This window comes from Danio rerio, chromosome 9, assembly GCF_049306965.1.
Source record: "Danio rerio strain Tuebingen ecotype United States chromosome 9, GRCz12tu, whole genome shotgun sequence".
Taxonomy (NCBI): Eukaryota; Metazoa; Chordata; class Actinopteri; order Cypriniformes; family Danionidae; genus Danio; species Danio rerio.
In genome coordinates, this window is record NC_133184.1 from 57,616,564 (window position 1) to 57,627,500 (window position 10,937).

Consider the following 10,937-nt stretch of genomic DNA (forward strand, 5'->3'; position numbering starts at 1 on the left):
AGGCGTATATATGTATAAATAAAACACCCCCACCCCACTCCAGTCACATCAGTCTGTACCAGTCTGTATCTACCTATAATATATATAAGATGCAGGGCAGGCACGTGCACACATAGGGCTCAACCTGTGCAGAGCACATGCCCTTTTTAGTCTTGCATAGAAAGTGCCCTTCCAAAATGATCAAAAGTGCCCCCGCGACGCGACACACCCTCGGTCCCGCCCTTCAGTAGGCGCGCGATAACACCGCTGATCAAAACGCGCGCGACCGTGCATTGAGTGACAAGCGCGCTGTGTACGGATAGAATCAGCGGAGCGGGGAGCGCTCTCTCTCCCCGCTCCACTGATTCTGTCAGTGTACAGCGGTCGGCGCGGGCCACAAAATATTGCACTGAGGGCCGCAAATGGCCCCCGCGAGTTTGAGACCCCTGATTTAGAGGCTTAATTCTGTTTTTTTTTTTTTTTTAATTGATTCTGAATTTTGGTGGCTTAAAATGACATGTTTCTATGAGACAAACTTGACAAACTAAATTAAATCATGTTACATCTGATTTAGTCTTCTACTTGCTGATATTTGCATGATTGGGCTCTTTTAACAATCTAAGCGCAAAGTCTAAAGCACATATCGCATTAAGGGCATGTTTCCGAATCCACTTTTACTATTTTAAGGATGGATAAATAAGATCTGCACTCCAACTCATGGTCTAACAGGGCTGTGCTGATTCTCTTAATGAGTTCTGGGTGTGTTTTGAGCATAACATTCATTAAACCAATCAGAGTCTCGTCTCTCATTCCTTTTAAGAGTCAGTTGTGTCGCTCCATGGTGCATTTGCTATTTACATGGCGACTTTGTAAGTGTAAAAACTGAACGCTTCACTAGCAAGAACAGTTTAAACAGAGCATCTGCAGCGCGAGGATAAAGAACGAGCCTCCTCCATTCAGCCTCTTTACTTTTTCTCTTTACTTTACTCCTTTACTTTGGAGGAGTGAGGAAACGGTGGAAACTCGCTCCACTGAACACATCCATCAGCCCACATATTTAATCTCCTTTGTTAAACACAAAGATTTGCTTCAACACTATTTCTAAATTCAGTTCTAATCTCCAGCAAAGGAATAAAATGATCAATAATAATGAAGTGTGCTCAGAAAACTGAGCTATATCCCAACACACGTCCTGTTCTTATATCCCATATGGTGATGCAGACATCTCCAAAACCCCACAGCTGGACACATCTACACTTGTGTTTATTAAAGCAGATGTAAATCTGTATATAATCATAATACTGCTAATAATAATCACATTATGCAGATGCAGATCATCATGAATGAACTGAAGAAGCCCCCTGGAGGTGATGAAGGCATGGAGGCAGTGCTGTTTATATTGATGTAGAAAATAATCATTATAAATAATCATTTATTGTTTTCATCTGTAAAGATATTTGTGTGTTGCTGTGTGTATTCAGCAGTGTGCAAGCGTTTGGATCTGCATAGGTGCATAACTAACGCGCTCTGCTGGACTTTAGAGCAGCTTTTAGTTGGTCAATGGTGCGGTCTATTTTAGTTTCTCAAAATAACAACACACCAACAATGCGCCTTAACACACCTCCTTTATAGACCACAGAGTCCACAGAGTGGCACAAATGGATTTGCTGTTTAAACAATGTGGCGCAAAGTAGGAAAATTAATGTTGCGCTGGTCTGAAAACAGCAACAAATAGCACCAAATACACATCTTCCACCATAATGCACCAGGTGTATGATAGTGAGCATTGATTCCATTATTTATATTACAACACCGGCTCGGTGAATCTACTTCAGGCCAAAAAAAAAAGTCAAGGTGCAAACATTGAGGTTTTAAACACCCTGAATGAGGGAAAACATAGCAGATATTCTGATAGGCTGTTGCCTTTATTGTTTGTTTTTAGCTGTAAGGTCACCTTTGTGGTGCTCTAGCCAATAGCAGAACAGCACCTGTTTGGGAGGCAGGGCTAAATATTGCAGGGCTGCATCTGATTTCTTTTTTAATTTGTCAATATAAATAATATAATATAGCATTCTCACAGGGGTAGCACTGTTGCCTCACAGCAAGAAGGTCGCTGGTTCGAGCCTCGGCTGGGTAAGTTGTCGTTTCTGTGTGGAGTTTGCATGTTCTCCATTTGTTGGCTTGGGTTTCCTTTACAGTCCAAACACATGCGCTGTGGGGGAATAGGGTAGGCCAAATTGTCCGTTACATATGTGTGTGTGTGTGTGTTTGAATGAGAGTGTATGGGTGTTTCCCAGTGATGGGTTGCTGCTGGAAGAGCATCCGCTGTGTGAAACATATGCTGGATAAGTTGGCGGTTCATTCCATTGTGGCAACCCCAGATTAATAAAGGGATTAAGCTGATGGAAAATGACTGTATTCTCAGAATAAGAATAATGTTTGCATGCATTGTGCAGCTGTAGTCCTCCGCGCAGAACCGAGGCTGATGTGAATGCAGAAGAGCTTTAGTGCTGATCTGATGAATGTGTCTGCTCTTTAACGCCTCTTCTACTTTGCTTTGGGTTGTTAAATGTGAAAGCTGTGCAGATGGGAACGCTGGAATCGATAAATCGCTCGCTCTCTCTGTGCTTTCCTGCTGAGTCCACTGACACGCTCCTCACGCGTGTCCACCACTGACTCACGCCAGCTCCAATAAGGGCCACTTACACACACACACACACACACACAGAGAGAGAGAGAGAAACACACATACATATGTAGCCATGCATGTCTGATGCTTCATTTATAAATGTGTTTCATTAACTGAATGATTCACCAGCAGTGCTACAAGAAGCAATGCAGAATTTCACCACAGTCTAACAACTAACTAACAAATCGAACATTGAGTTCTTTAACAGTGTTCCTCTGTTGTTGATCAGTTTAATCCCTTAGAGTCTTTATATAGCACAGATACAGTATGTATTTCCCTTTTTATTATTACTGATCAAAACACAAATGTGTTCTGCTGTGACTGAATATTGTTATTGTTCTCTCTAAATATTATATAATCATGTCTGCATTGACATGTCATGCAAATATGGGGGAGACATGTCAGTAATAGTTTATAGACTAAAAGAAGAAAGCATTTATTCAATGGCATGTCATGTCATTTTCATCCGCTTATCGTCGTGTGGGCAGCAGTCTTAGGAGAGAACTCCAGACTTCCCTTTCCCCAGACACTTCCTTCAGCTCTTTTGGGGGGGATCCCGAGGCATTCCCAGGCCAGCCAAGAGGAATAGTCCCTCCAGCATGTCCTGTGTCTTCCCCGAGGCCTCCTCCCGGTGGGACATGCCAGGAACACCTCCCTAGGTAGGCGTCCAGGAGGCATCCGAAACAGATGCCCAACAGACTTCTCCGGATATGGAAGAGAAGCGGCTCTACCTCAAGCTCCTCCCGGGTGTCAGAGCTCCTCACTCTATCTATAAGGGTGCACCCTGCGCCCTGTGAAGGAAACTCATTTCAGCTGCTTGTATCTGAGATCTTGTCCTTTCAGTCATGACCCAAAGCTCATGACCATAGGTGAGAGAATGTAGATGGACCGGTAAATCGAGAGTTTTGCCTTTCGGCTCAGCTCCTTCTTTACCACAACGCACCAGTACATCAACCACATTACTGCTACCGCTGCTCCAATCCGCCTGTCCATCTCGCGCTCCATTCTTCCCTCAATCGTGAACAAAACCCCAAGATACTTGAAACTTCTCCACCTGGGATGAGGACCTGGAGATGATAAACCAACTTTTTCCAGTGAAGCAGCGTGGCCTTGGACTTTGAGGTGTTGATTCTCATCCCAGCCACGTCACACTCAGCAGCAAACTGCCCCAGTGCATGCTGAAGGTCCATGTTTGATGAAGCCAACAGAACAACATCATCTGCAAATAACAGAGATGAAATACTGTGGTGCCCGAACGGGACCCCCTCCACCCCAAGCCTGCACCTTAAAATTCTGTCCATAAAAATTATAAACGGAATTGGTGACAGGGCGGCCCTGCCGGAGTCCAACATGCACTGGAAACAAGTCCGACTTAATGGCGGCAATGCAAACCAGACTCCTACTCTGTCCATACAGAGTACAGCCACGAGGGACACGGTCGAATGCCTTCTCCAAGTCAACAAAACACATGTGGACTGGTTGGACATACTCCCATGAACCCTCGAGCACCCTGGTGAGGGTATAGAGCTGGTCCTGTGTACCACGGCCTAGATGAACTGGAAGCGTTACTTGCATTCCTTTTTTGATGTGAAGAACTCCCTCTGCATGTAGTTAGCTGGTGGTTCTTTGTTTTCATGAGGCTTGGAGTAGAGATCTGCGCGGGACTAAATTTTGAATCCCGCTCCCGCCCGCACCCGCCAGGTTTTAGCCCGAACCGCTCCTGCTTATATTAAGGATTTATTGTCCCGCTGCCCGACCCGCCCCGTTTTCTGCCAGCCACGTCCGATCCCGCTAAAGAGCGAGGGAGGACAAAGCCGAAAATCCCCCAGCTATACAGTCCAGACAGCCAAGCTGTCTGTATAAACACACACACACACAGCACCAAGCACACACACACAGACAAATCTCTCTCTCTCTCTCTCTCTCTCTCTCTCTCTCTCTCTCTCTCTCTCTCTCTCTCTCATACGCGCGCACTAACACACACACAAGCACCAAGCAGACACACAGGCGTTTGCTGTTATATCAACTCAAAGGCTTGTAATACCATGTATCAAGTACCAATGTAATACCAAAAGGTTTTATATAAAGGTATATAAATACTGAGTCGCGCCAGCTCCGGGCCGCAGCACACATTACTCTCGGGCTGATTCCGGCGCGGATGCGGCAGCGTCGGCTCGCTTGCGGCCGCCACATCTGGCCAGATTGATTCGGGCCAGAATCGGGCATTGAGTCCACAAGCATCCAGAGTCCGGCAGCCGGAGCCAGGCTGAGTGGTAAGTCTCTGGCAGACGAGAATCTAGCCGGAACTGGCCCGAGTGTATTTTGCTATCTGGGAAAACTCTCTCTCTCTCTCTCTCTCTCTCTCTCTCTCTCTCATTCGCATAGCAATATCTGCGATATTGCTAGACAGCCCGCTCCCGTCCCAAATTAAACCTGTTACCGACCGCTCCCGCGATTTATTCGGAAATTTATTCCCGCGCCGCAGAAATCTGGTCGGGTCCTCTAGCTTGGAGTGGGATGGAGTTGGTCATTTCAAGCTTGGAAGCCACAAAAGGGCTTGTCATATTGACTACTGGTTTTGCGGCACACTAAACTTGAGCAGACTCTCGATGGCAAGAAAAGAAAGAAAGTTATCGCAGATGGGAATGTCTGAGCTGTGCAATTAATGCATTTTGCCAGAGTCCTCGCCTGCTTCCTGAGGTTCTCAGGTTGTTCTCCTGGGGTTCCCCTGGATTCTAGTTTTGGGTTCTGGGCTCTAGTCTGGACTGTGGCTTGAGGCACAAGGTTTTTTAAAGATAGTTTTGTACCCACCCCCTGGAGCAGAGTTGACCAGTGAAAAGGTAACTTCCCCTGAGGCACATTTTTAAAGTCCTTTGCAAGAAAGCTTCTTATGTTAATATGCTGCACATGTATTAACTTAAAATGATAACAATCGTTCAATACACCAAATTAGCTTTGCAGGGACATCAAACATGAACCATCTATGATTTTGTTTAGCTGTGGTAGGGTTAAACAGTGATTGCAGAAGTATTAAATCCATAATATTAATACACAAACAATAGACTTGTTGCAAAGTACCTGATTACACACAAAGAGAATAAAAGTTTACATTAAAAACATCCGTCTTAACCAAGGAGCTTATAGAAGTTCTCTGTGTGTGCCGTTCTAAGCATTCCTTCATGTCGTAAATGCCTTGGAATCGGATCACAACTGACCATCCAGTCTTTTCTCGGTAGGAGAAGTTGATGGTGTATTATTTGTTGAATAAAAGCAGAATAATTATGTGTCTGATCGGACACAATTGTTACAATGGGCAGCACAAATGTCATGATATGCCCAGATCTCTCGTACGCCCTCATTCTGAATGAACCCCAAACCGTGATTTGTCCTTCACTTGACTGATTTCTGTGAGAATCTTGGTCCACGCTGGTTCCAGTAGGTCTTTTGCAGTATTGATGATTGGGATGCAGATCAGCAGATGATCCAGCAGAGAAATCCACCTTCTGACACTTTTACTCATCATCAACTAGAAGTCAAGTTATTATGTGCTGCTCTTATAATTGAGATCAATGAGCAGACTTCTGTCAGGTAGTGTCTATGTAGTTCTGCACAATTCACAACAATATCATTGACTTGCAAAAATAAACCTCTTCATTTATTTTAATATCAGAATCACTGACAAAACCAACAATCCCCAAGAATCTGTGCATTGCACTCATTTTAAAATGGTTACAACTTTTAGTTACGGAAGAAGGAAGCTGATATTTTATTGTAGTTCTGCAGATTCACCCATATTATTAACCTCCTGTGTAAATAAGCCTCTTCATTTATTCTATCCTCAGGATTACGAACCAAACCAATTAACCATAAGAATCTGTGCATTATAGTGATTTTACCACTGTTAGGTTTGCTGGTTACATCTGATCGTGTTTTATTGCATGTGTAGTTCTGCAGATTTCACAACAATATCATTGGCTTCTTGCAGTAGTGATGGGAAGTTCGGATCATTTTACTGACTCGGATCTTTGCGTCTCGTTCATCGAGATGAACGAATCTTTTTTCGAGTCATTTCGTTCATTTGGTTCAATTTGCCAAAATGTTATTAAAATGTTTTGAATTGTTTCCAAATGTAACCCCACCGGTCCTACGCCACCCAACTCGCTCCGAGCTGGGATCGAACCGCCTATCTTCCGCATGGGAGTTGGTTGCTGTAGAAAGGAGGCTAAAGACCATGGCCTCTAGCGTCTGTCGCTAGAGCACCTTTAGAGGTCAGAGGAGTGAGGTTTACCTGCACAGCCCCTACTGGCTGGCCTCCGTTACACAAACACATCTACAACTAGCCCAAAAGGTTGATCACACGACAAATAAGTCATAAATAGAATACCATAAGAAGTAGAAATAATAATTCATCGTTTACCTGCTCTTTTGTCTATGAAGGTATTGTTGTCTCTTTGCTCAGCTCACCTCTTCATGTCTTTAAATGTCGGGTTTATTCACGTTACACTGTCAGTCACATATAATCTTAACCAATGTACACACACGGTCTCAGCCGACGGGAGCCATGATAATTAGTTCACCTTTTGAGTCTTCTGGCTCTTGAGTCGTTCGTTCATCACGTGACTGAATGACTCAAACTCCCGCTCTCCCTCAGGAAGCCAATACGGGAGTAACTAAAACTGCAATTCATCCGAAATTCCGCTAATCCTGGCCCTCCTGGCTCCAAAACAGAGCAAATTTCAATTGAGCCCACTGTTAGAATGGCCAACTTTACAGCAGAAAAAAAGGTGTTTACAGCCTGGTACAAAAAAAGATTTAGGTTAATACAGCTAATATTACCCTTCATGACAACTGTGACGTCACCTCAGCTGAATCCTGCAGATTAGCGACTGAACTCGGCATATTTATCGTATTTCTGTGTTGTTTTATGTGGCTTTACACAGTCGACTGCCTTTTGGACTTGTTTCCTACAATTATTAGATGGCATGGCATGCTGAGTGCACTTAATTGTGCTCACAAACCATTCACGTGGCCTCCGTTTCCCATGTGAGTAAAGTTATATTCTTATATACCATCTCTATACATGTATTTGTTTTATTTAAGATCATTTATATTTATATTTAGAGCTGTAATGCACTCCAGAATCTGTCAGATTGATTAGCTGTGGGCTCTAGAACAGTCATCTGAAGCGTTGTCATACAGTGTTATGCTGGATTTTATCAATAGTCTTACAGTAACTAACACAGACTATATCTGAAGTGTTTGGAAGTAATTCGCGTTTTCCTCCTGTTGAAAAACGTCATAAGAGCAATGTTTAGAGGCTCAATGTATTACAGCAGTGTTTTTAAAAGTCTAAACACTTTATTGATATAGTGTACAACCAAGCACAAGTGGTCAGAACACAAACGAGTCGCAGGTGATAAAGTATTAAGCGTTCTCCCAAAGTAAAGTGTGTCTGAACCAGGTCCAAGCAAAATGCCAGCAGGTGTCTGTAGCTCCGCCCACTCTCCGCCTCTGTGCCCTTGTTTGGTATCCCGCCGTGGGTGTGATGACGCGCGAACGAAATGGCGATGGTTGGCCACGCCTACTTGTGGCTTCTTTTGCGCTCTTCAGAAACCTATGGGTGACGCACGGATACTACGTCCATATATTTTACAGTCTATGGTCTAAACGCATATGATTGGCCCGTGAGGAACGAACGACTCAGACCCGATAGAGGACTCGAGAGGTGAACGGATCAGTTCTTTTTTCGGCTCTAAATGCATATGATTGGCTGCTGCCTCAAAAGACTTGAAATGAACGATACCACCTTCACAAATGTGCGCACGCGCGGATGAACGAATCACTCCCTTAGAGGACTCGTAGTTCCCGAGTCATATTGAAGATTCGTTCAAAATAAACGATTCGTTCATCTAGGACCCACTATCTTGCAGAACTAAAACTTTTAATTCATTCTAATCTCAGGTTTATAAACAAAACCAATAATTCACAACAATCTGTGCATTAAAGTGATTTTACCACAGTAATACTTTTTAAGGTGATGTTTTATCGTATTTCTGCAGATTTAACAACAATATCATTGACGTCTTGCAGAAATAAGCCTCTTCATTTATTCTCAACTTCAGGTTATGAACACAATCAGTTTACGATATGAAAACGCGTCTCCACAGGTGAGTTTTGATGGATGTGTTGAACATCACTCATGACCATTAGCAGATTTTGGGCATATTTTTCACATGGAGCAGAGATCTATCAAGCTTCCTCCAGTCTAAACTGCAGCTCCGTTTAATCAATCATATGTGTGAGTGTGAGTGAGAACTCAGCGCTTTGAGTGAGTGATGTGGGTTTAAGGGTCTGTTGGTCTCACCTAAAGGACTCTAATCAATCTGAGACAGAAATAGAGCAGCACGTTTGGAGCGTTAATCAAACGTTTGGCGCCGAGATTGATTCCATAGAAACCAACAGATTGAACTTTGGAGAAAGCGCTGACAGACGAGATGCTGAAGAACATTTAGGTCTCAATAATGTCAATACATTGGTGTGTTTGTTTGTGTTAGGTTTAATGACGCGCACTGAGGACGCTAAAGGTTTTCTGCATTTATTTTTGAGTACATCGAGTAGTTTTCAAAGTTGAGTATATTCCACAATAAATACTGTTTTACTTTTTCTTAATTTCTACTTTAAATGTAAATAAAGGGATAGCTCACTCGAAATGAACCCACTCAAATGGATTTTTTAGGTTCTTATGAAGATATTCTGAAGAATACTGTAAAAAGCATCTATTGAAATTCATTGTGGCGAGGCAGTGGCGCAGTAGGTAGTGCTGTTGCCTCACAGCAAGAAGGTCGCTGGTTCGAACCTCGGTTCAGTTGGCTTTCTATGTTGAGTTTGCATGTTCTCCCTGCCTTTGCGTGGGTTTCGTCCAGGTGCTCTGGTTTCCCCCACAGTCCTGACATGGGTTAATTGGCTAAATTGTCCATAGTGTATGAGTATGTGTGTGAATGTGTGTGTGGATGTTTCCCAGAGATGGGTTGCAGTTGGAAGGGCATCCGCTGCGTAAAAACTTGCTGGATAAGTTGGCAGTTCATTCCGCTGTGGCGACCCCGGATTAATAAAGGGACTAAGCCGACAAGAAAATGAATGAATGAATGAATGAATGAATGAATGAAATCCATTGTAGAAACAAATGTATTATGGAAGTCATTGACTAAATTGTTTGCCTTAATCCAGGAATGCCACAGTACTCAATATAATATTGAGCTGTTTGGTACGACCTCCACAGTTCAAAAGGCGCTTGTGAATTGCGGTTTTCTCGGTTTTTCGTTTAAACAATTTATGTGCGTTTTATATCCATCATATAGGGCTGCAAGATCAATCGTATTATGATAATGATAACAATATTTGTGGCCCACGATCAATAATTAAATATCGTCGCGATTTTACAGTAAAAAATCAAGCCATTATTTTAATGGGTGGAGTTTACGGATTGTACCGCATTACAAGCATGAGGTGACTGCATCTATTGCAAGTGTTTTTTTCCAGGAATGCAATGTTGATCAGGTATTCTTTGCTCCTGTTCAGTCCAAACCTCCCAAGGTAACACAACAAACCTCATTAACCACCTTCAAACCATCACAAAGTGGCTGTCATCAGGGGGTTAATGCATTCAGGAGAATTCTGCTTTGCATTTATTTGTGCATTACTAACATCACTAAACTGTTTTATTAGCTAACCAAATATTCACTGACATTTAGCATTCTTTTCCTTGTGTTTGCTAGTCATGTAGACAGAAGACACTGTATCAAAATGTTTTTTAAAAAAAAGTCATCGTGGCCCTGTTCATGCGGGTATTCAGGTTCGTTTTCATCAATCTGATGCAACTTTTATTATTTACAAGAAAAGATAATCTAATTAAAGGTTTCAGCTCAACTAAAATCCCTTTATGAAAAGACCAGCCTATTTCATGCATTAAATAATGAAATGTATCACTAATTTCCTTTATTTTCGATTAGACCATGCACTTTACTCTGTTTTACAGTTGTATTATGTATATATGCTTTTTTTAAAATGACATTTGTTTAAAAAATATTTTAGCACATCGAAAGTTATTAAATTACCTGTCTTTTGATTAAAAACTTATGTAGAGGATCAGGAATGATGGCGTGCAAAATGCATCGCTCTCATGCCACAGTTTTGAGGCTAAATTTGTCATCTGAGTGCTGCTTTGAATAGAATTAAATGGTTAAAAAGCACATTAAAGACTTAACTCATA

The 10,937-nt window shown here is 42.6% G+C and overlaps 1 protein-coding gene across 7 annotated transcripts in view; it reads left to right on the forward strand.

Annotated features, from left to right (window-relative positions):
* nlgn4xb (neuroligin 4 X-linked b) overlaps positions 1–10,937 on the forward strand; it is a 100,343-nt gene that overhangs the window by 10,135 nt on the left and 79,271 nt on the right. The window lies entirely within an intron of this gene.